Here is a 27,248-nt window from a genome sequence, read left to right on the forward strand (position 1 = left end):
ATATGCCCAGCCCCCGTACATCTAGCCATCTATGCTCCCATATGGTGCTCTGTCTGTTTATGCCCCCTCATGTCAGTATGTCCATCTATCCAATTATGCCCCTATGTGTTGCTCTGTCCGTCTATCCCCCTCACCCACCAGTCTGTCAGTCTATGTCCCATATGGTGCTCTCTGTCCGTCTATGCCCCCCCCCCCCCTTTGTCTATCCATCCATTTATGTCCACATATGGCACTCTGTCTGTCCATCTATGCGCCCCCCTCCCATCCTGTAGTCAGGTAGTGTAGCTCCTGCTCGCTCCACCCCCCCCCCCCATCCCTAACTCTCTCTTTTGCTCCTCTCTCTCTCTCTTTTTCCCTGCCTGTCTCTATCTCCCTCACTCTCTTCCTAACACTCTCTCTCTCTGACTGTCTCTCCCTTTCCCCTTCCCCTCTCTCTCTCTCCCTGCACTCTCTTTCTCTCCCTCTCTCACCGACACCCTCTCTCTACCTTTCTCTCCCTGAAACTCACTCACTCTCTCTTGCTCCCTTCTTTCTATCTCCTTCCCTATATTATATCAAGGAGCATATCTACCCCTTGGCCAGGATGGCACTCACCAGGGGCGACAGCAGAGGAGGGGCGCCACCCGGTGGTGCCACCCATGACGAGGGGGTAGAATTACATAGTAGAGGCAGGCAGTGGGCTGCTTCTCCTACCTTGCATGGGCTTGGGGAGGGAAAATAGGAGAATTTTCATTCCCTATGTCCGTAGGTGATGACATCCCGAGGGGAGCTGGAGTGCATACATGATGTGTAAGTGGCACTACTGTGTTGCATAATGTGTATAAGGGATACTACTGTGTAATGGGAATAACGGACACTGTAATGTGTAATGTGAATTGGGGGTTCTATTGTGTATCCAAAAGCCTTCCCCATTTCAAATATGGGGGAGGGGGGTCTGTCCCTTACTTTGCCAGGGACACTCGGACCCCTAGATACACCCCTGGTCTGGTTGTACTGTTATATTTTATTTAAGGCATAACTGAGTCTGAAACAAGCAGACATTTAAGAAAAAAATCCACAGAACTTGGTTAAATACAGTGTTCTGCACAAGACAAATAGACACATTTACACAAATAGAAATATATTGCGGTGATGCAATTATTTTATAAATGCCTTCCACTGACTCCTGCCTGACCTCTGATACAGTAAATGGGTCTGGAAAGCTCAGACTGCAATTAACAAGCATAGGCAAACTATGGGGTGGGTCTGGGGGGCACAGGTTAACCAAGTACCAAAAGAAAGAGGAGCAAGGTGGCATCGCAAAAACTGCTCTCCATATTCATATCACATAGCAGCATGCAGAGTGCCGCAGTGCTCTGTCTACATACAGTGCAGCTACATAGGAAGGATTGCAAAATCATCAGGAGTCTGCCAGGGAGCGTAGTAGCAGTGGGGGTACATAATGTGAACTGGGGACCATATGTGGCATAATGTCAACTTTGGGCAGAGTGTGACACAATGGGAACTGGGCACACTACAACGTGGCATATTTTGAACTGTGGGCACTTCAATCTGTGTGACATAATATGAACTGGAAGCACCTAGTTCTGAGTGGTATATTATGAACTGAAGGTACTTAGTACTGTGTGATATAAACTGCTGGCACAACAGTGATGATTGATGTTGATGTTAATTAAACAAAAACAAATCGGATTGGAAAGAAAATAGGAGTCAGAATGCATGACCTGATTACAGTGATGAAGCTAGAAAACTGTACTGCCTAACTAATGGTCACAAGACACCGTTTTTTGCTGTGCTTTCGCCCGTTTTTTAGTCACTTTTTGCCCATGCCTTTTCGCTTTTTTTGTTTGATGAATCAGCATGGCCGAAAATGGACCCAAAACGGGTGAAAACTCTCAAATTCGCCAAAATGTGGATCGGCGGCAAATTCGCAAATCCACGTGGTTTTCGCCCATGCCGGATTTTTCTAAAAGTGGCACTAAATGAATACCCCCCATAGTGGCAACCCGTCAAGGCAGCAAGCATTCTGGCAAGGTGTTGGAACTGGGACCTCCCCTTACCAAATCTAGGTGGTCATTCCGAGTTGTTCGCTCACTAGCTGCTTTTAGCAGCATTGCACACGCTAGGCCGCCGCCCTCTGGGATTGTATGTTAGCTTAGCAGAATAGCGAACGAAAGATTAGCAGAATTGCTACTAAATAATTCCTTGCAGTTTCTGAGTAGCTCCAGACCTACTCCTAGATTGCGATCACCTCAGTCCGTTTAGTTCCTGGTTTGACGTCACAAACACGCCCTGCGTTCGGCCAGCCACTCCCCCGTTTCTCCAGCCACTCCTGCGTTTTTGCCTGACACGCCTGCGTTTTTTAGCACACTCCCGGAAAACGCTCAGTTACCACCCAGAAACGCCCCTTTCCTGTCAATCACTCACCGATCAGCAGTGCGACTGAAAAGCGCCGCATGAACAACAGCAAAACTACTAAGTTTTTAGTTAAATAACTAAGCGCATGCGCACTGCGTACCATGCGCATGCGCATTTAGCAGCAAATCGCAGCATAGCGAAAATCGGCAACGAGCGAACAACTCGGAATGACCACCTTAGTTTTACCTATGTTAACAAGAATACTGTAAATGAGCTTTACGCAAAATGACAATAATTAGGTTTACGGTAACATAAAAAGCACAAGTAAGAAATAAACCAGAACTGTATAAGGAATGTTTAAGTTCTCAGTTATTTCTTAGTTAGTATTGTTGCCTACAAATGCATATTTATTTGTAATATAGATAGAACAGAGTTGAAAGGAGGATTATATTATTTCAGTGATAGCTTCATAATGTTATCTTTGCATCTCTAAAAGGCAATAGTGCCCCCTCTGGGTCAATTACATGAACTCTCCAGTGTTATCAGTACTGAATTTAAGTGATTTGATTGATAAAGTTCCTTTGAATGTAGATATACTGTATATTTTCAAGATGGACAAATATCATATAAACGGAAGCTGAATCTATGAAACAGTGTCTTAATAATGCTAAGATATACTATATTATTCTAATTAATATCAAAGCCTTTAGTTTAGTAAAACTAATTTTTGCACATCCATTGACTTGGCAGTGGTTGAGAGGAGGCATTTGATATGTCGGCTGTCGGGATCCCGGCGCTCACCATACCGGCACCGGGATCCCGACAGCCGACATACCGACAATTATTCTCCCTCTTGGGGTGTCAACGACACCCCGGGAGGGAGAATAAATAGCAAGGGGCTCTTTTGCGCTCACCCCGCTGCTTGTATGCCGGCTGTCGGGATCCCAATCGCCGGCTTAACGTAGTAGAGCCACCTATTGAGTGCTAGTTGCTAAATTCAGTGGCTTTGTTGTAAGGAAAAAACGTGCACATAAATCGTGTAATAATAGCATTGCTATTTACAATAGGGACATATAAAACAACATCAGCCACAATGACCCCCTAATGCATGACTTAAGATAACGAGTTTTATGGTAAGAACTTACCTTTGTTAAAACTCTTTCTGCGAGGTACACTGGGCTCCACAATGAATAGACATAGGGGTGTAGAGTAGGATCTTGATCCGAGGCACCAACAGGCTGAAAAACTTTGACTTTTCCCAGAATGCATAGCACTGCCTCCTCTATAACCCCGCCTCCCTGCAGAGGAGCTCAGTTTTTAGTTAACCAGCCCAATGCAGTAGCAGGAAAAGAGACGACAACGGTTAGTAGCCACATACACCACACTCTCACGACAGGAGAAGTGTCAGCGGCTAATGCCATACCAACCCAAAGAAGCTAAGTGCGTCAGGGTGGGCGCTTTGTAGAGCCCAGTGTACCTCGCGGAAAGAGTTTTAACAAAGGTAAGTTCTTACCATAAAACTCGTTTTCTGCTGCGGGGTACACTGGGCTCCACAAGGAATAGACATAGGGGATGTCCTAAAGCAGTTCCTTATGGGAGGGGATGCACTGTAGCGGGCTCAAGAACCCGGCGTCCAAAGGAAGCATCCTGGGAAGCGGCAGTATCGAAGGCATAAAACCTTATGAACGTGTTCACAGAGGATCACGTAGCCGCCTTGCACAATTGTTCAAGGGTCGCACCACGGCGGGCCGCCCAAGAAGGTCCAACAGACCGAGTAGAATGGGCCGTAATGTGAGCAGGAGCTGACAGACCAGCCCTCACATAAGCATGTGCAATCACCATTCTAATCCATCTGGCCAAAGTTTGCTTGTGAGCAGGCCAACCCTGTTTGTGAAATCCAAACAGCACAAAGAGAGAATCAGATTTCCTAATAGAAGCAGTTCTCTTCACATAGATATGGAGAGCCCGTACCACATCCAAAGACCGCTCTTTGGGAGACAGATCCGGAGAAACAAGTGCCGGAACCACAATCTCCTGGTTAAGGTGGAACGAAGAAACCACCTTAGGTAAATATCCGGGACGAGTCCTAAGAACCGCCCGGTCACGGTGAAATATCAGATATGGGGAACTACAGGACAAGGCACCCAAATCCAACACTCTTCTAGCTGAAGCAATAGCCAGCAGAAACACCACCTTAAGGGAAAGCCACTTAAAGTCAGCTGAACCAAGAGGTTCAAACGGAGACTCTTGTAACGCCTCCAAAACCACCGACAAGTCCCAAGGAGCCACAGGCGGGACATAGGGAGGTTGGATACGCAACGCGCCCTGAGTAAAGGTATGCACATCAGGTAAGGTCGCAATTTTTTCTCTGAAACAACACCGACAAGGCAGATATTTGAACCTCGAGGGAGGCCAGACGCAGGTCTAAGTCCAGGCCCTGCTGAAGAACAGCCAACAACTTGGCTATACTAAACTTGGAAGCGTCATAATCGTTAGATGCGCACCAAACAAAGTAAGAATGCCAGACCCTATAGTAAATCCGAGCCGAAGCCGGTTTCCGGGCCCGCAACATAGTTTGAATGACCGCCTCAGAAAACCCTTTAGCCCTTAAGACAGAAGCTTCAAGAGCCACGCCGTCAAAGACAGCCTGGCTAGGTCCTGATAGACACAGGGGCCCTGAACGAGGAAGTCTGGGCGTTGTGGAAGTAGAATTGGACGCTCTGACGATAGGCCTTGCAGGTCTGAGAACCAGTGCCGTCTGGGCCACGCTGTAGCTATGAGAAGCAGAATTCCTTTTTCTTGCTTGAACTTCCGAATTACCCTGGGCAGGAGTGACACCGGAGGGAACACGTACGGCAGCCGAAACCTCCACGGTACAGCCAGCGCATCCACGAATGCTGCTTGAGGATCCCTTGTCCTTGCTCCGAAGACCGGAACCTTGTGACTGTGTCGAGACGCCATCAGATCTACGTCTGGAAGGCCCCACTTTTCCACTAGGAGTTGAAACACTTCTGGATGGAGGCCCCACTCGCCGGCATGTACGTCCTGACAACTGAGAAAGTCAGCTTCCCAATTCAGAACTCCCGGAATGAATATTGCCGATATGGCCGGTAGATGGCGTTCTGCCCAATGTAGAATCCGTGAGACTTCCTTCATTGCCAAACGGCTTTGAGTGCCGCCTTGACGATTTATGTAAGCCACTGTGGTGGCGTTGTCCAACTGTACTTGAACAGGACGGTTCTGAATTAAATGCTGGGCCAGGTTCAATGCATTGAAGACCTCCCGCAACTCCACAATGTTGATTGAGAGGAGGGACTCCTCCTTGGTCCACCGACCCTGAAGACTGGCATCTGTCGTCAACAGGACCCAGTCTGATATCCAGAAGGGACGGCCCCTGCACAATCGTTGGTCCTGGAGCCACCAGTGCAGCGACAGACGGACCTCCGGAGTCATTGAGATCATGTGAGACCTTATCCGGTGAGCCAGGCTGTCCCACTTGGCTAGAATTAGCCTCTGGAGGGTGCGAGAATGGAATTGAGCATACTCCACCATGTCGAATGCTGAGACCATGAGGCCCAGCACCTGCATTGCCGAATGTATCGACACTTGCGGACGAGAAAGGAAGCAACGAATCCTGTACTGAAGCTTCAGGACTTTCTCCTGAGACAAGAACAACCTCTGGTTGTGAGTGTCCAATAGCTCTCCCAGGTGCACCATGCTCTGAGCAGGGACCGGGGAGGATTTCTTCCAGTTGATGAGCCACCCTTGGGCTTGTAGAAACTGGGCCGTCATATCCAGATGATGTAGGAGAAGTTCTGGGGAATTTTCCAGGATTAACAAGTCGTCCAGATACGGCAGTATCCTGACTCTTTGACGGCGAGTACCACCGTCATCACCGCCATGACCTTGGTGAAGACTCGCGGAGCCGTAGTTAAACCAAAAGGTAACGCCCGAAACTGGTAATGGAGGTTGCCAATCGCAAACCTCAGGTATTGCTGATGTGACGCTGCTATAGGAATATGCAGGTAAGCATCCTTTATAACCAGGGAGACCATGTAGTCCCCAGGTTCCAAGGCCAGAACTATAGAGCGAAGGGTTTCCATACGGAACTTGGAAACCTTCACAAACCTGTTCAATGCCTTGAGGTTGAGAATGGGCCGGGGGGACCCATTCGGTTTCGGGACTAGAAACAGCGGAGAATAGTACCCCCGGCCTCTCTGTGCAAGAGGCACCTGTACTACGACTCCTGTATCCAGGAGGGTCTGTACCACAGAATGTAGAGTGTTTGCCTTTGTCTGGTCCAACGGGACGTCTGTCCGGCAAAATCAATGAGGGGGGCGGTTTTTGAAGGCTATGGCGTAACCTCGAGTGATGACTTCCCGTACCCAGGCATCTGAAGTGGTCTTCAACCATTCCTGGGTATACCCTAGAAGCCGGCCCCCCACCCTGGGATCCCCCAGGGGGAGGCCCGCCCCGTCATGCGACAGGCTTATCGGTCTTGGAAGCTGGCTGATGGGCCGCCCAGGCTCTTTTGTGCTTTGGCTTACCAGGTTTGGAAGTGCGGGTCTGCTTGTTGTACGCCTGACCTTTTGCTTTACCTGAAGGACGAAAGGGGCGAAAGGAAGTACCTTTAGCCTTTGACACAGAAGGAGTGGTACTTGGCAGACAGGCAGTTTTGGCAGTAGCCAAGTCAGCCACTATCTTATTTAAGTCCTCCCCAAACAGAATATCTCCCTTGAAAGGGAGTACCTCCAGGGTTTTTCTAGAGTCCAGATCCACAAACCAGGATCTCAGCCACAATATCCGGCGAGCCAGGACTGACGTAGTAGAGGCCTTGGCTGCTAGGATACCGGCATCAGAAGCCGCCTCTTTAATATAGCGAGAAGCTGTGACAATATATGACAAGCATTGTCTAGCATGGTCAGAAGAGATTTCAGCTTCTAACTCCAAGGCCTCTGCAGCCCATGTTGCTGCAATAGTGGGCCTTTGTGCAGCACCCGTGAGGGTGTAAATTGCTTTCAAACAACCCTCCTCACGTTTATTCGTAGGCTCTTTTAGAGACGTGACGGTAGTGACAGGTAGAGCTGAGGAAACCACTATCCTTGCCACATGTGAGTCTACTGGAGGAGGCGTTTCACAATTTTTAGACAGCTCTTGCACGAGGGGATAGCGAGCCAGCATCTTCTTTTGAGGCACAAACTTCTTACCCGGGTTTTCCCAGGGTTCCTGACGTATATCCACTAGGTGGTCAGAGTGAGGTAAAACTTGTTTAACCACCTTCTGATGCTTGAACCTATCTGGTTTCTTAGGAGGGACGGATGGCTCGGGATCATCCGTAATCTGTAAAATCAATTTAATAGCCTCTAAAAGATCAGGAACATCCACATGTGAATTACCCTCCCCATCAGCAGTATCTGTGTCAGAATCTGTGGGGTCAGTGTAAGTGCCGTCTTCATCAGATGAGGTGTCAGTGACAGCAGTGGATTGTGAGGAGATAAGTGCTCGCTTAGAGGACCCCTTGGGCTTGGGCGAGCGAGGGTCAGACTTTTTAGTAGTCAGGGACTGGTTCAACTTCTTCAATTGAGCAGATAAGTCGTCCGCCCATGGCGGGTTAGCTGCAGGGACCACATACGGTTGTACCGGCATAGGGGGTCCCATAGGGGGTGTTAGTTTATTAACTAGCGTATGTAGAAGCGTGGAAAAAGCGGCCCTCGGTGGGTCATTAAGTACCTCCGTTGCCACAGTCCCACTGGGGGGCAAGGAGCCTCCAGAACCAGAGCCCACAGCTGCTATATTCTCCTCATAGGGACCTGTGGCTTCAGCAACTCCGGCAGTGTGTTCAGCCCCAGAACCGTTACCCTCAGAAGCAGACGTGATGTAACTTGCACTATCAGGTAACACAGTACAATTGGCAGCAGCACAATACCTCTTACCCAAACCCCTGCGCAGTGTAGTCAGCACTAGCAGAGATAAAGAAGAGATATGGTGACTAAAATCACAGAGAAAAATACGTATTAAAGTATATCTTTGTGAAAATCCTATATAAATATAAAACCTGACGCACCAAGCCCCCTCAGGTTATAGAATATAGGGATAGCAAGTTGAGTGAGAGACACGAAATGGACACCACTCAGCTAGCTTATACACACACAGATAGTCACTGTACAATGCAGAGGTTATTACTAACAATAATACTGCACTGGACTAGCTTATATATATATAGCTATGTAGTCAATAGATATAACACTGCACAGTAAGAACTGGATGTATATCACAGGGTAATTGTACTAGAAAACCCTGACTAAATGCACTCTTTCTTAACTAACACTGTCTAAAAAGGCAGGTAGAATACTTAAGTGTCATGTAAAGTCACAGCACTGACAACCAGGCGGCTTTACACAGGAGGATTTGCCCAAGCAGTCCCAGGAACAGTGAAGCTGAGAGAAGTGGCGCCCAGACACTGACAGGGAGTGAGGGAGAGACAGATATGCAGCTCCAGGGCGGGAACATTTGCTGGAAATGGTGCCCTGGGGCTGGGGGAGGGGTTCAGGTCTAAGCCTTATCCCCCTGCTGGCAAAACCACCGGGCACTGTGGGCTACTATTAAAATGGTTTAGAGAGAAAACCTGACCTGCACCCATGCCCTGGTGATCTAGTGGGATCGCCTGTACTGCCACAGTGTCCACCGCCAGCGAGCACGGCCCGCCTCCCACTGACCGCGCCGGATCACGATAAAGTACGGGTCCCGCAAGCGGGACCCACTCACCACCTCCCGGAGCGCGGGCACGCGATCCCGGAGAGCCCCCGTCGTGTGTGCCTGACCATGAAGAAAACCGGAGCCTCTTGCTGTAGTTACCCGGCAACCAGGGCTCGGGAGTGTACAGCGCCGCTGGGGAGAGCTGGAGCTGCAGCAGTGAATGTCTCTTACATTTACACACCGCTGCTGCCCTTGTAGTCTTCACTTTTTCTTCAAAAAAGCTCTTCTTAAGGCTGCCTGGAGCAGCCCCTCTGTTATGTGCCTGCTATCTGCGGCACCAACTACAAAACTGAGCTCCTGTGCAGGGAGGCGGGGTTATAGAGGAGGCGGCGCTATGCATTCTGGGAATAGTCAAAGCTTTTCAGCCTGTTGGTGCCTCGGATCAAGATCCTACGCTACACCCCTATGTCTATTCCTTGTGGAGCCCAGTGTACCCCGCTGCAGAAAAAAAATATTTGAGCATTATTTATGAAAAGAAATAATAAGAATTTACTTACCGATAATTCTATTTCTCGTAGTCCGTAGTGGATGCTGGGGACTCCGTCAGGACCATGGGGAATAGCGGCTCCGCAGGAGACAGGGCACAAAAATAAAGCTTTAGGATTAGGTGGTGTGTACTGGCTCCTCCCCCTATGACCCTCCTCCAAGCCTCAGTTAGGATACTGTGCCCGGACGAGCGTACACAATAAGGAAGGATATTGAATCCCGGGTAAGACTCATACCAGCCACACCAATCACACCGTATAACTTGTGATCTGAACCCAGTTAACAGTATGACAAACGTAGGAGCCTCTGAACAGACGGCTTACAACAATAACAACCCGAATTTGTTTGTAACAATAACTATGTACAAGTATTGCAGACAATCCGCACTTGGGATGGGCGCCCAGCATCCACTACGGACTACGAGAAATAGAATTATCGGTAAGTAAATTCTTATTTTCTCTAACGTCCTAAGTGGATGCTGGGGACTCCGTCAGGACCATGGGGATTATACCAAAGCTCCCAAACGGGCGGGAGAGTGCGGATAACTCTGCAGCACCGAATGAGAGAACTCAAGGTCCTCCTCAGCCAGGGTATCAAATTTGTAGAATTTTGCAAACGTGTTTGCCCCTGACCAAGTAGCAGCTCGGCAGAGTTGTAATGCCGAGACCCCCCGGGCATCCGCCCAGGATGAGCCCACTTTCCTTGTGGAATGGGCCTTGACAGATTTAGGTTGTGGCAAGCCTGCCACAGAATGTGCAAGTTGAATTGTGCTACAAATCCAACGAGCAATCGTCTGCTTAGAAGCAGGAGCACCCATCTTGTTGGGTGCATACAATATAAACAGTGAGTCAGACTTTCTGACTCCCGCCGTTCTTGAAATATATATTTTCAATGCCCGGACCACGTCCAACAACTTGGAATCCTCCAAATCGTTAGTAGCCGCAGGCACCACAATAGGCTGGTTCAGGTGAAACGCTGACACCACCTTAGGCAGAAAATGAGGACGCGTCCGCAGTTCTGCCCTGTCCGTATGGAAAATCAGATATGGGCTCTTATATGATAAAGCCGCCAATTCTGATACTCTCCTGGCTGAAGCCAGGGCCAGTAGCATGGTTACTTTCCATGTAAGATACTTCAACTCCACCGATTTGAGCGGTTCAAACCAATGGGATTTGAGAAAATCCAAGACTACATTAAGATCCCACGGTGCCACTGGGGGCACAACCGGGGGCTGTATATGTAGTACTCCTTTTACAAAAGTCTGGACTTCAGGAACTGAAGCCAATTCTTTCTGGAAGAAAATCGACAGGGCCGAAATTTGAACCTTAATGGACCCCAATTTGAGGCCCATAGACAATCCTGTTTGCAGGAAATGTAGGAATCGACCCAGTTGAAATTCCTCCGTGGGGGCCTTCCTGGCCTCACACCACGCAACATATTTTCTCCAAATGCGGTGATAATGTTGTGCAGTCACCTCCGTCCTGGCTTTTACCAGTGTAGGAATGACCTCTTCCGGAATGCCTTTTTCCCTTAGAATTCGGCGTTCAACCGCCATGCCGTCAAACGCAGCCGCGGTAAGTCTTGGAATAGACACGGTCCGTGCTGAAGCAGGTCCCGTCTTAGAGGTAGAGGCCACGGATCCTCCGTGAGCATCTCTTGAAGTTCCGGGTACCAAGTTCTTCTTGGCCAATCCGGAGCCACTAGTATCGTTCTTACTCCCTTTTGCCGTATAATTCTCAGTACTTTTGGTATGAGAGGCAGAGGAGGGAACACATACACTGACTGGAACACCCACGGTGTTACCAGAGCGTCCACAGCTATTGCCTGAGGGTCTCTTGACCTGGCGCAATACCTGTCCAGTTTTTTGTTGAGGCGGGACGCCATCATATCCACCATTGGTTTTTCCCAACGGTTCACAATCATGTGGAAGACTTCTGGATGAAGTCCCCACTCTCCCGGGTGTAGATCGTGTCTGCTGAGGAAGTCTGCTTCCCAGTTGTCCACTCCCGGAATGAATACTGCTGACAGTGCTATCACATGATCTTCCGCCCAGCGAAGAATCCTTGCAGCTTCTGCCATTGCTGTCCTGCTTCTTGTGCCGCCCTGTCTGTTTACGTGGGCGACTGCCGTGATGTTGTCCGACTGGATCAACACCGGCTGACCCTGAAGCAGGGGTTTTGCCAGACTTAGAGCATTGTAAATCGCTCTTAGCTCCAGTATATTTATGTGAAGAGACATCTCCAGGCTTGACCATACTCCCTGGAAGTTTCTTCCCTGTGTGACCGCTCCCCAGCCTCTCAGACTGGCATCCGTGGTCACCAGGACCCAGTCCTGTATGCCGAATCTGCGGCCCTCTAACAGATGAGCAGTCTGCAACCACCACAGAAGAGACACCCTTGTCCGTGGCGATAAGGTTATCCGCTGATGCATCTGCAGATGTGATCCGGACCATTTGTCCAGCAGATCCCACTGAAAAGTTCGTGCGTGGAATCTGCCGAATGGAATCGCTTCGTAAGAAGCCACCATCTTTCCCAGGACTCTTGTGCATTGATGCACAGACACTTTCCCTGGTTTTAGGAGGTTCCTGACAAGTTCGGATAACTCCCTGGCTTTCTCCTCCGGAAGAAACACCTTTTTCTGAACCGTGTCCAGAATCATTCCCAGGAACAGCAGACGTGTCGTCGGGGTCAACTGAGATTTTGGAAAATTCAGAATCCACCCGTGTTGTTGCAGCACTAGTCGGGTTAGTGCTACTCCGTCCTCCAGCTGTTCTCTGGACCTTGCCCTTATCAGGAGATCGTCCAAGTAAGGGATAATTAATACGCCTCTTCTTCGCAGAAGAATCATCATTTCGGCCATTACCTTGGTAAAGACCCGAGGTGCCGTGGACAATCCAAACGGCAGCGTCTGAAACTGATAATGACAGTTTTGCACCACGAACCTGAGGTACCCTTGATGTGAAGGGCAAATTGGGACATGCAGGTAAGCATCCTTTATGTCCAGGGACACCATAAAGTCCCCTTCTTCCAGATTCGCTATCACTGCTCTGAGTGACTCCATCTTGAACTTGAATTTTTGTATGTACAGGTTCAAAGATTTCAGATTTAGAATAGGTCTTACCGAGCCGTCCGGCTTCGGTACCACAAATAGCGTGGAGTAATACCCCTTTCCCTGTTGTAGGAGGGGTACCTTGACTATCACCTGCTGAGAAAACAGCTTGTGAATGGCTTCCAATACCGTCGCCCTGTCTGAGGGAGACGTTGGCAAAGCAGACTTTAGGAACCTGCGAGGGGGAGACTTCTCGAATTCCAACCTGTAACCCTGAGATAATACCTGCAGGATCCAGGGGTCCACCTGTGAGCAAGCCCACTGTGCGCTGAAATTCTTGAGTCGACCCCCCACCGCTCCTGAGTCCGCTTGTAAGGCCCCAGCGTCATGCTGAGGGCTTTGCAGAACCCTGAGAGGGCTTCTGTTCCTGGGCAGGGGCTGCTTGCTGCCCTCTCTTACCCCTTCCTCTGCCCCGAGGCAGATATGACTGTCATTTTGTCCGCTTGTTCTTATAGGACCGAAAGGACTGCGGCTGAAAAGACGGTGTCTTTTTCTGTTGGGAGGGGGTCTGAGGTAAAAAGGTGGATTTTCCGGCAGTTGCCGTGGCCACCAGATCCGATAGACCGACGCCAAATAATTCCTCCCCTTTATACGGCAATACTTCCATATGTCGTTTGGAATCCGCATCACCTGACCACTGTCGCGTCCATAAACTCCTTCTGGCAGATATGGACATCGCATTTACTCTCGATGCCAGAGTGCAAATATCTCTCTGAGCATCTCGCATATAAAGGAAAGCATCCTTTAATTGCTCTATAGTCAATAAAATACTGTCCCTATCCAGGGTATCAATATTTTCAGTCAGGGAATCCAACCAGACGACCCCAGCACTGCACATCCAGGCTGAGGCGATGGCTGGTCGCAGTATAACACCAGTATGTGTGTATATACTTTTTAGGGTAGTTTCCAGTCTCCTATCAGCTGGATCCCTGAGGGCGGCCGTATCAGGAGACGGTAACGCCACTTGTTATGATAAGCGTGTGAGCGCCTTATCCACCCTAGGGGGTGTTTCCCAGCGCGCCCTAACCTCTGGCGGGAAAGGGTATAATGCTAATAACTTTTTTGAAATTAGCACTTTTCTATCTGGGTTAACCCACGCTTCATCACATACATCATTTAATTCCTCTGATTCAGGAAAAACTACAGGTAGTTTTTTCACCCCCCACATAATACCCCCTTTTGTGGTACTTGCAGTATCAGAGATATGCAAAGCCTCCTTCATTGCCGTGATCATATAACGTGTGGCCCTACTTGAAAATACGTTTGTTTCATCACCGTCGACACTAGATTCAGTGTCTGTGTCTGGGTCTGTGTCGACCGACTGAGGTAAAGGGCGCTTTACAGCCCCTGACGGTGTCTGAGACGCCTGGGCAGGTACTAACTGGTTTGCCGTCCGTCTCATGTCGTCAACTGATTTTTGTAATGTGCTGACATTATCACGTAATTCCATAAACAAAGCCATCCATTCCGGTGTCGACTCCCTGGGGGGTGACATCACCATTATCGGCAATTGCTCTGCCTCCACACCAACATCGTCCTCATACATGTCGACACACACGTACCGACACACAGCAGACACACAGGGAATGCTCTTATCGAAGACAGGACCCCACTAGCCCTTTGGGGAGACAGAGGGAGAGTTTGCCAGCACACACCCAAGCGCTATAATATATATGGGAACAACCTTATATAAGTGTTGTTCCTTATAGCAGCTTAAATATATCAAAATATCGCCAAAAAATGCCCCCCCTCTCTGTTTTACCCTGTTTCTGTAGTGCAGTGCAGGGGAGAGTCCCGGGAGCCTTCCTCACAGCGGAGCTGAGCAGGAAAATGGCGCTGTGTGCTGAGGAGAATAAGCCCCGCCCCCTATTTCGGCGGGCTTTTCTCCCGGAGTTTTAGATATCTGGCATGGGTTAAATACATACATATAGCCTCAATGGCTATAAGTGATGTATTCTTTTGCCATAAAGGTATTAAATATTGCTGCCCAGGGCGCCCCCAGCAGCGCCCTGCACCCTCCGTGACCGCTTGGTGTGAAGTGTGTGACAACAATGGCGCACAGCTGCAGTGCTGTGCGCTACCTTCATGAAGACTGAAGAGCCTTCTGCCGCCTGTTTCCGGACCTTCAATCTTCAGCATCTGTAAGGGGGGTCGGCGGCGCGGCTCCGGGACGAACCCCAGGGTGAGACCTGTGTTCCGACTCCCTCTGGAGCTAATGGTGTCCAGTAGCCTAAGAATCCAATCCATCCTGCACGCAAGTGAGTTGAAATTCTCTCCCCTAAGTCCCTCGATGCAGTGAGCCTGTTGCCAGCAGGACTCACTGAAAATAAAAAACCTAAAAACTTTTTCTAAGCAGCTCTTTAGGAGAGCCACCTAGATTGCACCCTGCTCGGACGGGCACAAAAACCTAACTGAGGCTTGGAGGAGGGTCATAGGGGGAGGAGCCAGTACACACCACCTAATCCTAAAGCTTTATTTTTGTGCCCTGTCTCCTGCGGAGCCGCTATTCCCCATGGTCCTGACGGAGTCCCCAGCATCCACTTAGGACGTTAGAGAAATAAAGGTGTAACTAACCTCTTCATTGCTGATTGTTTTCTCAGCGCTGTCCTGAGCCTATTTTCACCACTTGCACTCGTTACATTCCAAAATCAATGTCACATTTGTAGCTGGTAAGTTCCAGGTGACCAATGGGAGGCTGAGGTGTTTCAAACAAGTAAGCGTTTATTCCAGGCTGAAAGGCAGAGCCAGTGTAAAGGCTTCATACACAGGGAGCCAACAACAGTTCAGGTACAATAGCTCAGCTTATGTAAGACAACAATTCAAACGGGCAGAGTATTCACAGCAAAGTCAGGGTTCAGGTTGTCCTGCATAGAAAGCGCTGCCGAAGGTGCAACTTCACCCTTACATTCATCTAACCAGGTTTTTACACCTTAGCTGTTCTTAAACACTTAACTGACCATTTTTTCCCTAAAAAATACTTTCCCAGTGGCTGCTGTTGTCTGTAGCCCGTGTGTGTGTCCTGCCGTGCAGTGATCAGCAGCACGGCAACACTGAGGGGAGGGTGCAGCGAGAGAGCAGCAGCGGAGGGAAGTTTCTCTTCCCTGCCGCCAGGGCCAGCAACAGAAATCTTGGGGCCTGTTACAGTGATATCTCTAGGGCCCCCTCAGACTATATATATTAAGGAACATCGGAATTTGCGTACCAAATAGTAGCTTGTATCAAGGCCTATCAGTCTCCTATTTCGTAGCTTCTCACCACCTGTATGGTTGTGTCTATGACTATATCTGTGTGTATAGAGCATAACTTACTACACCATAAGGCACTTGTTCTTCTCCTCTACTTTCACAGAACCTTTGTTGCCATATGTACCTTACGGCATTTTTGAAGAACTGAGCAGCCGCCGAGAGGAGTGGAGGGTGTTATCAGAGGACTAAATAGTCTGGATTTTCATTATTTCCCTGTGGATTACGTATCAGGGCATATAAAGTAAGACTTTGAATTCACTTTCTCCAATTGTGATACCCGTTGAACTGCGCACGGGACTACCGAGTTAAAGATAAGCGCACTGATCTATACAACTTGTTTTGTGTGTGTGTGTATATATATATATATATATACCAAACACAATAGTATCTTTATCTCGCGCCAACCTGGGAGCAGCACTTCGGGAGAGATCTTTGTTGGAAGACCTCAAAACATACAGAATAAAACACAAATTCCCAAGTGCGCTAAGATGGAATGTATTTACACACTTCTTCAGGCGATAATTTCGTCAGAATGTAGACTGGAGGATATTTAAAACTGGGGACCTGTAACCGACACCCCTCACCAAAATAGTCACCCAAACAAGAGGCCAATCGGCCAATTAGTAAAAAGTTGTTTTAATAACATGTAATTGAACATATGAGTTTTTACACAGTTCACAATATAAAATTATATGAATAAAATACAACCAAAAGAATACACAGCCAACACGTTTGCAAGATGGATCCTAGATACCCCTCACCTTTTGCAAGGTGCGAGCTCGACAGGGAGTATCTTCACAAACTAGATTGTGATCCTTTGACTGACAAACCCAACGCGTTTCGTCCTATCGACTTCATCAGGGGTAACGAGTATAGAAAGAGGACTAATTTGCTCTCGATGGATTTGTATAAATGATCCTATCCTCAAAAAAGGATTATTCGAAATATGTCGGGACTTAATAAGTGGAGCTCTTATATCCGGACTCCTAATGGATATTTCTTCTAAAAAGTATAACCAATTAAGTGATGATGTTTTATGGACTGCCTTAAAGATAGTTTTGGTGTAAAATCTTTGTCAAACCGCCTATAGGAATTATTGATTCTAGCCTCCTAGGAGTGCTGACAACCGAATATCGGCATTTTAGTAAACTACCTAAAAAATGGTATCCACTTTTAAGAACCGAGACTACTTCTAATTCAAATATTGACCTTCATACAGTAGAAAACTCCAGAATTAAATGGCTGCTTTGACAATCTCAAAGGTATAAATGATGTGGCTTCCTCAATAGGTCTCACAGAATGGATCCTGGGAAAACTTTAGCTGCATGTGGAAGTCACATATATATATCTTTATACTGTACACATGTATAAATGTGTATCTCACCTTCCTCCCACACACTACACAGTCAATCTCCAATGACTCCATGCTGCATTTCCAGCTTCCCCACCCCATCCCAAAGCCGTGTAGCCCCTCACAAGCCTTTCTTACTCTGTGGGGAGTCTGCAACAGAGTTATACCCAAAAGAGCGGGTGCACACTCACACCGCACAGTCACTGTGTGTAAGAGGTTCATGTCACTCTGAGGCTGCGCCCACACCACCTACAGCTCAGTGACATGCAGTGGGGTGAGGCAGGTGAGGCAGAGCCTTTCCTGTCATACTAATGTTTGTGCCAGAGTTTTGACTGTATAAAGTATATGAAAAATAAAATAATATGTTTGAAATATCTTCTTTGTATTATTCTAATCATTTTTATAGCCAAAACTGTGGAGGAAAAAGTCTATGGCAGGTGAGGCAGTGCCTATCTTTTCCACACATCTCTGATCAAAACTCACTAAATTTCCAGGAGTATATACTGCTGCACCTGTGTATAATGCCCAGATGCACCCTTTGGCTCATATATTGCGTGTAAATCTGGCTCTGGTGCTAGCCAGTGCCTCCTGAGCCATTTACCTCACCGCATGTCCCTGCTACAGCTAGCCGCCTTATTTAGACAAACAGCATATCCTTGGGACCCCTCTGATCCTTTGCGACCATGTCAGATAAAGCACTGCCTGGTGTGGTCGCACTTGACCATGCTAGGCAAGTGGCTAATTGAGGAAAGGGAGTGGTTCCTCCCTGTGCAATCTCAGTTACATATATTTGCGCAAATGTATGAATAAGCCCCAAAGCCGCGTCAAGGCCTCTCTGTATATTTGGGGTCCCTAGCGCTATTTCTAGGTGCAGGGTGTGGCACCCAAAAAAAATCAGCATAAACCAGAAAGCCCAGTGCAGCATACCAGTGAATAAACTATAGTGTTAATACATTAGTGTTAGGAAGCCGAAGCTATAAAGGAAGTGATACAAAAATAAGAGAAATAGGGGTATATTTACTAAGGTCCCGATTTTGACCGATTTGTTGTTTTTTCTTCAAAGTGTCATCTCGGGAATTTACTAAACCAAAATCTCAAAATCAAAGTCAAAGAAAAAAATTACGAATGAATACACCATCGGTCAAATTTATTTTATACAACTCGGTAATTTACTAAAAATTCTAATTCACAAACACTACCGGCAGTAGCCAAACACTGCCGTGAAAAAATACAATTCGTAATAAAAAAGCAGTTTTAAAATAGACCTGCATTTTTTTAACGTGTTCTGATAGGCATGCACGGATCCGTGAGATCCGTGCATGTTTATCAGTGGGAAGGGGTGTGAAAGGGTTAAAAATCTGAAAAAAAATTGCGTGGGGGTCCCCCCTCCTAAGCATAACCAGCCACCGGGCTCTGCGCCTGGTCCTGGTGCCAAAAATCCGGGGGACAAAAGACGTAGGGGTCCCCCGTATTTTTAACACCAGCACCGGGCTCCACTAGTCAGAGAGATAATGCCACAGCCGGGGGACACTTTTATATAGGTCCCTGCGGCCCTGGCATTAAATCACTAACTAGTCACCCCTGGCCGGGGTACCCTGGAGGAGTTAAATCAAGGGGTCCCCCCCTCCAGCCACCCAAGGGCCAGGGGTGAAGCCCGAGGCTGTCCCCCCCATCCAAGGGTGGCGGATGGGAGGCTGATCGCCAAGTGTAAAAATATGAATATTGTCTTTCGTAGCAGTACTACAAGTCCCAGCAAGCCTCCCCCGCAAGCTGGTACTTGGAGAACCACAAGTACCAGCATGTGGTGGAAAAACGGGCCCGCTGGTACCTGTAGTACTACTACAAAAAAAATACCCAACAAAAAACAGAACACACACACATTGACAGTAAAACTTTATTACATACATGCACACCTACATACACACATACCTATGTTCACACGAGGCTCGGTCCACTTCTCCACGTAGAATCCACGGGGTACCTGTAAATAAAATTATACTCACACAATCCAGTGTAGCTCCGTCCTCTTTGTAATCCACGTACTTGGCAAAAAAACAAACCGAAAAACCCGATCCACGCACTGAAAGGGGTCCCATGTTTACACATGGGACCCCTTTCCCCGACTGCCGGGACCCCGTGACTCCTGTCAAAGAGTGTCCCTTCAGCCAATGAGGGAGCGCCACATCATGGCACTCTCCTGATTGGCTGTGCGCTCCTGAGCTGTCAGTCAGGCAGCGCACGGCAGAGATACAATGTAGCGCATAGGCGCTCCATTGTATCCAGTGGTGGGAACTTTGCGGTCAGCGGTTGAGGTTACTCGTGGTCAAAGTCCAAATGGCAATCTGGGGCAAACTTAAGACCCTTATCTAGTACGGTGAATTCCGCTAATGATAATTCCTTTTTAGAGTTGTTGATAATGCTTGTTTGTTCTCCCCAGATTGCCATTTGGACAAATTTGGACTCTTCATAGATCTGAACAAGTATATCCGGAATCTTACGGTACAAAGGCACTTTATCAAGAATCCAGTGCCGGCCGTCTCCATATCTGATAGACCCATTGTGGCTCCGCCCTCTCGGTTTAACCCAGTTGAATCTAGAGGTAGCCATATTGATATATTTTACAATCTGGTGAAAGATGATTTTAAGAAAATCAAACCTTATAATAATAAATATTCAGGCAACTTAAATTTCCAAGAAAAATCAGCCTTGAAATCATTAAAGAAAGATGATAATGCTATAATCAAACAGGCTGATAAGGGAGGTTCCGTTGTATTAATGGATAGGCAGTCATATCTGGACGAATCAGACAGGATCTTATTAGACGAAAGTACTTATGTGAAACTCAGAGAGAATCCTACAAAAGATTACAGTGAACAGTTAAGTATTCTTCTGAATAGAGGACTTAAAGAAGGCCATATATGGATTGAGGAATTCAACTACCTCAATGTTAAATTCCCCTCCATCCCTATATTTTATCATCTGCCGAAGGTTCACAAAAACAAAGACCATCCACCAGGAAGGCCTATCATCGCTGGTAAGGATTCATTAACAGCCAACCTCTCCCATTTCATTGATCTTAAATTACAGCCATATGTGTTGCGCAATAGATCATACTTGAAAGATTCAACCTCCATTCTTAAAAAAATTAAAGATATCGTCTGGTCAGAAAATTACACCTGGCTCACTATAGATGTGCAGGCCCTGTATTCCTCCATTCCCCATCTTAAAGGAATCGAGGCCATTCAAACTGCGCTTGAAAATGGGACACACTTGGACCCAAATGAAGTCACCTTTCTTTTGGAGTGTATTAAGTTTATATTACAACATAATTTTTTTTAATATAATGGTAATTTTTACCTCCAAACTCAGGGAACAGCCATGGGCACTAAGTTTGCCCCTGAATACGCAAATTTATTCATGAACGATTGGGAAGAGAAGTATATATACGGTCCAGCATTTGAGCAAAATTTGGTACTTTACCAGCGATATATCGATGACATCATTATAATCTGGCAAGGATCTTCTACAGGAATTGACGATTTTATGACCTACATCAATACGAACGATTACAACCTTCTATTCACCCATAAGATGGATAAAATGGTTATAGAATATCTGGATCTGGAAATAAAAGGTTCTCCTGGCAACATCATTGAAACAAAAACCTATTTTAAACCAGTTGATGCTAACAGCTTTATTCCGCATACGAGTTGCCATCATCCTTCCTGGAAAAGGAGTGTCCCGTTTTCCCAATTTATCCGTGTGAGAAGAAATTGCAGCAATATAAAAGATTATTGGGACCAATCTCAGATTCTTTTTGATCGCTTTATACAAAGAGGCTATGAAAGATCACTTATTGAGAAGGCCAGACTGAAAGCTTTTGAGAGAACTAGAGATGACCTTCTTCTTACTAGACCCAAGGTTAAAGCAGAATTGAATGCAAGACCATTCATTACCCAGTACAATAAGGAAAATCTTTCAATCCGGAAAGTATTAGATCGGCACTGGGGTATCCTCTTAAAAGACCCCGTACTAGGACCCCACCTACCTAACAGACCTACCATGGTTTTTCGAAAATCTGCTAATCTAAAGAGCATATTAGCCCCAAGTAAATTACCACAGAGACCCACTAAACAGGAGACCAGTAATTTGTGGCTATCTAAAAAAAACTGTCTGCAAACCATGCAATCATTGCATCTGTTGCAAGTTCATGGATCGATCCACATTCAGTTCTAAATTGGATTCTGGTAGAATCTATACTATGAATGATTCTGTTAATTGTAACTCTGAATATGTGGTCTATAGAGTCACTTGCGGTTGCAGCCTCTTTTATATTGGCAAAACTAAGAGACAGCTTAAGCAACGCATACAAGAACATATGCGCAATATAAAAAACAAAGTTAAGATCCATAGTGTTCCTCGTCATTTCGCTGCTAAACACAACTCTGAGCTTCATACCTCCACTTTTTCATTAACTGTTTTAGAACATATTAAAACTCCTATTAGAGGAGGTAGCAGAGATTTACTCCTTGCGAAACGAGAGAGTTTTTGGATCTTTACCCTCGATACCCTAACCCCCAATGGTTTGAATGAAGGGATTGATGTAGTCTCCTTCGTTTAATATCATATGGGTTCATCCCGTTTTCAGCTTATGGTCATTTAATTAACCATATGTTGATGTAAATGGACAGTCCTTCAACCATACGCTAATATTAGTTTACACACTAATTGTGAAAATGTAGTATATTGTAGGTTCATCTCCACATAGGTTTAATCCCCCAGTCATCGGGTCTAGATTCAGGTTGCCATCGATAACTGCTATTTATGTTGCTAAGTTGTCATTGCATCCTTTAATCAGTTTTTAACATTTCATTTGATGTTAAACGGCCATATATTGGAAATTTTCTTTGTAACCCTGGTATCATTTTTGTAAATATGGAGACAAACTAATTGTAAAGTTATCAGTGCTATCTACCAGCTCTGAGCTATATTAAGATCATACATTTAGCATATAGGTCCCTACCTCTTTTATATGATCACCATGTCTCTAATAGTAGGTTATCATCTTAATTACTACCACTTTCCTTTATCATGAATTAATAAAACTAATTTTGATTAGGAAACCAAAAAACCAAATAAGCGCTTCTCACTTTGTATAAATTGAATTCCTTTTACTTTTAAATATACACAATTAATACAGTCAGATACCGGCCAGTATCAATATACACATTAAATTAAAAATATACAATAAAAACATTTGACAAAGAATATAACATTTTATCTAGAGCGCATTGGTATCGTCTAAATATATAATCCATATATATTATATGGCATGATCCCAATATCGCTTTAAATAAACAATAAATTTAATTAAGCAATCAAAACAATTTATAACTCTACACACTCCGATTATTAAAACCACGTCTAACTAATGCTAGATGTTAATAGAGCAAGCAGCTGATGGTTAGTAATAAAAGTCCGCATATGCAAGGAATAAAGAGTTAGACGTGTGAGTAATTAGTCAAGCAAGCAGCTGATGGTTAATTGTAAAGTCCGCATGTATAAGTTGTTACGCAAACGAGAATTTTATAAGCAGAGATGATGATTGCTTAGAATCCATACATACTATAGGCAGTTTTTAGTATGTTTTGTAAGTTGTTAGTATTCTGACAATCTCAGTTTAGATGATCACAAAACAATTGCATAAATGGCTAGTTGAACACTAAAGTTCCAAATCCACCTTAGAGTACCTTTAGCTGTGTACCCAAATTTGTACCTCTCCTAAATATAGTGTGGGCGTTGCAGCCTCATCCCAGGAGTATAGTGGATAATGGAGACTCTTATGCAGCGTGTTCTTTTCAAATGCCTCTCCTCCGTATCACCAGCAATTGCCTCTCCTCCGTATTACCGGCAGTTAGATCCTCAGTACTGCAGCAGGTAATAGATGATGGTTTTTAACCAAGTGTGAGTTTTCCAAACGCGTTTCTCCGCCTACCCTCCGGTCTCAGCGGCTTCCTCAATTTTGATTAGGGTCATTATTATCACAGACCATTAGACGTTTTATCCCGCTATTAGGCTATTATTTATTTAGTACACCTTTATGGTTCAGCACTTAGTATATATAATCAATATAAATTAAAAATATTCATCTAAACTACACTAGTAGGCTCTTTGACTTGAAAGATATATTTTTTCATAACACAGAATTTATATAGTCCCCATGTCACTTCGTCTTTATGTCACTTCATTTATATATATATATTCACTTTTTAGCAGGTGAAACACATGTTTACGCTCCCTTTTTGGAGCTATTGAGTCCCCAGTACCTTTTATCTGTGGAGCGCAAAATATCTATTGCATTCCACAGTTCTATTCCAACTAAGGCCGCCTATTGTTTAGTGAGCTTAAGAGTGATTTGCGTTCCACCGCCACCAGTGTTACACTTCCTGATGGTGGAGCGCATGTTGTCTGTGCGCCCCATCGCCGTAAGATGAATGTCATTTTCCTAGGTCACGGCGCACCGAATGACGTCATTGCGTTCCACTGGCATGAGGGCTATTCCTTATGGTGGAACGCATGATGTCTGCACTTCATAGGACCACCTTCTTGCATCTTCCGGCGATGGTGGAACGCATGATGTCAGTGCGTTCCACCATCATGAGGCGGACACTTCCTTTTCCCCACACCGGCGCTTTTTGGCGTGCATTCATGCGTGGCCACGTCTCATTATCTAGGTTGCCCCTGTGTTTTAGCTGGTGCCCCCTCCCTTTACAATTGGCTTAGGTGTTTTTAGGTTTAACACACGATTGCATCTAGTCTCTTTCCTATTTTTATTCACTTCCGGTATCACCATTTCCGGCTTATGGAACGCGGTTTTTTCCGTTGTGAAGAAGTTATCATCCGAGGCTATGTATTAGTCTTCTCCACATAGAGCCAGAGCCTATTTAATTTGATTATGTGGCCGGTATGTATTTTGACCTTTTTTTCTCTTTTCTTTTTGGAGTCGAGTCTACAGTTACCCTTTGTCTATGTTTTCATTAATTCCATTGATTTTAAAAATACTGGTCCTTCTCCTTAGGTCATTTTATCATGCTCTATATAAATATGGCCCCCTTCTAACGCGGAATTCAATCAACAGATTATCCGCTTTTTCACCAATTTTGGGTATGTACCTCTTTTCTCATCCCGTCCTCTCCTCATTTCAATTCATAAGACCCCACATTGATAGTAATTTTGTTTTTACCCATTAGGTTTTATACCTTTTTATCGTTCCATTATGAGATATATGTCCTTTCAGGACATTTTCTAAACAAGTTGGCATTTGGTATGTATAGGCTTACCTGTTATAAACAATGATTAAGAGCCATATACCTTACATTAAGTTAGTATATATTTTTGTTTAGATAAATACAACTGAAGAAGTCCCAGATTGGGACGAAACGCGTTGGATTTCTTCAAGTACTGCCTCCACCTGTTGCCATATACAGTTCAGTCAATAACATTGAACCAACATTGGATGTACATTGTTCATCGTTTATTTGCACGAATTGTATTGCCTGGAAATCCAGAAAGAACTGTTTTTATGTGAAGGGATAAAATCCCCTGTTTTTATGTATTAAACATTGAAATTCCGAATTATTATTTTTATTTGTATGGTTGTGGATGACAGTTTCGTTATGCTCTAGCGCACCCAGAATCCCCCTTTTTTCTTTATCTTTATAATTGAACCTCACCTAACAGGAGGTTTCTTCTGGTGTGCAGCTCGGTTTATATATACACAGCGCCATAGGGTCAAACCACCCTTTTTGTATACGTATATATAGATATACAGATTTCGTGGTGGTGTCCGGCACTCAAAGCAATAGAGTGGTAAAAGTGCTGCGGTGCCCTCCGTGAGGGAATGGTGTCCCACTAGATACTTCCAAGGGTAAAGCAGGCGGCACTCAGCAGTCTGAATTCCATTTAAACTTTTATTAAACAACCGACATGTTTCGGAGTTTCCTCCGTCCTCAGGGCAGTAATAACAAATGTGCACAAACACCCTGACTTAAATCCCCAACCAAATCAAAATCATAATAAGCTCTAATATCACTCACCTGCTCCACAGCACGCTGACGATGCCGCTCTCCCGGTCCACTGCCGCGTCTCACGGGTGACGTCATCATGGCGCGCCGTGTCGCAGGGAGCTTCCATAGTAACCAGGACGCCAACACACTGCGTCCATAGAGCCGCCTGTTGGTGCTGGCTAAAACGAATAGAAACAAAAATCAAACAAAGTGAAACATGAACACCATTTAAAAACAGGCACTGTCATAAATAGCTCATACGTCCCATCTTATTGTTAGCAGTTTACACAAGAATACATGCTATTGGTGCCATAATGGCTCGTAATAGGCACTAAATACAGATAGAATAATGTACATGAATGAAAACCACAGAGCAATTAGCTTAATTACATAAAGCATTGTAGACCCAGATTCTCGTTGAGGCCCTTAGGGGAAATAGTCCCCAATGAGAATATCCATCTGGATTCCTTCTGCATAAGAGTCCTATTCCTGTCGCCCCCCCTATGTGACTTGGGTACATGGTCTATGAGAATAGCCCTAATAGATGCAACATTATGTTTGGCCACTAGGCAATGTCGGGCAAAAGGCTGCTCACTCTGCCCCTTCTCATAAGCCTTCTTGATGGCACTGCGGTGTAGGGCCATACGTTCCCTAAATTGGCGAATTGTTTTGCCAATATAGGCCAACCCACACGGGCAAATTAAAAGGTAAACTACATGTGTGGTAGTGCACGTGAGTCTGTGTTGTATTTTTATTTTACGACCAGTGTGTGGATGGTTAAATGTGGCCCCTGACATCAGGGTATTACATGTTGCGCATCCCAAGCAGCGGTAACAGCCTAGCTTTTGTCTCAAAAAATGAGACTCCTTAAGCTTAGTAAGATTGGTAACATCAAGCTTCATAACCATATCACCCAAATTCTTACCACGGGTATAACAAGGCATGATACGTGTCTCCGCTAAAGATGTCATGGTCTGATCTGTCTGAATGATAGGCCACATTTGTTTGGCCTTTCGTATCACTCTTTTACTAGCGGTAGTGTGGGTGTTGACCCAGGCTAGTCTTTTAAGGTCATTAGAGACCTTCAAGGGTTGTAAGGTATGTTCGCGTGGTATGTTTAAGACCTTTGTTTTGGCCGCCTGTAGCTCTCGCAGTGGATAACCTCGATGCGCAAATTTAGTCAACATGTTGTCTAATGCCACCACGGTTTCTTGTGGGTCTGAGGTAATCCGTCTTACTCGTAAAAATTGAGAGTACGGTAACCCATGCTTAAGCGCTAATGGGTGGAAGCTTTGGTGGCTAAGGAGCATATTGCGATCCGTGGGTTTAATGTAAATGGCAGTTGATATCCTATGGTTAGAACAAGTGATAGAAACATCGAGGTAATTAATCCTAACCTCATCTATGACATATGTGAATTTGACTACTTGTGATGTCAAATTATGGCTCTCCCACAGGTCCGCAAGCTCCTCCCTAGTACCCCCCCAAAAGACTAATAGATCGTCTATATACCGTTTATAGTATATAACATGCTGCATAACTGTAGTGTTCAAATAGAACATCTGTTGTTCCACCTGGTACATAAAGGCATTGGCGTACGATGGGGCCACTGCCGACCCCATCGCACAACCAGCCTGCTGCAAGAAGAATACTCCATTAAAAATAAAGTAATTACGACTCAATACCATGTGCAGTAGTTTCAAAAACACTCCTAGTTCAGGACCTTTATACAATTCGTTGTCCTGCAGTAACAGACGCACTGCCTCAACACCCGCATCGTGCGGAATGCAGGTGTAAAGACTAGTGACGTCTGCACTGCAGAGCAAGGTGTGAGGTGGCAAGTTATCCAGGTTCTGCATCTGTACCAGAAGTGAAGTG

The 27,248-nt window shown here is 45.8% G+C and overlaps 1 long non-coding RNA gene across 3 annotated transcripts in view; it reads right to left on the reverse strand.

Annotated features, from left to right (window-relative positions):
- The window catches only part of LOC134935248 (uncharacterized), a 297,771-nt gene that overhangs the window by 22,994 nt on the left and 247,529 nt on the right, over positions 1 to 27,248 (reverse strand). Inside the window, exon 1 of one of the 3 annotated variants that reach the window (XR_010180010.1) lies at positions 15,283 to 15,436. The exons of the other annotated variants lie outside the window; for them this stretch is intronic. This is a non-coding gene — a long non-coding RNA (uncharacterized LOC134935248). Of the gene's footprint in view, positions 1 to 15,282; positions 15,437 to 27,248 lie in introns of those variants that run through there. 3 annotated transcript variants of the gene reach the window in all.

The sequence above is a fragment of the Pseudophryne corroboree genome, chromosome 6 (assembly GCF_028390025.1).
Source record: "Pseudophryne corroboree isolate aPseCor3 chromosome 6, aPseCor3.hap2, whole genome shotgun sequence".
In the NCBI taxonomy this organism is placed as follows: Eukaryota; Metazoa; Chordata; class Amphibia; order Anura; family Myobatrachidae; genus Pseudophryne; species Pseudophryne corroboree.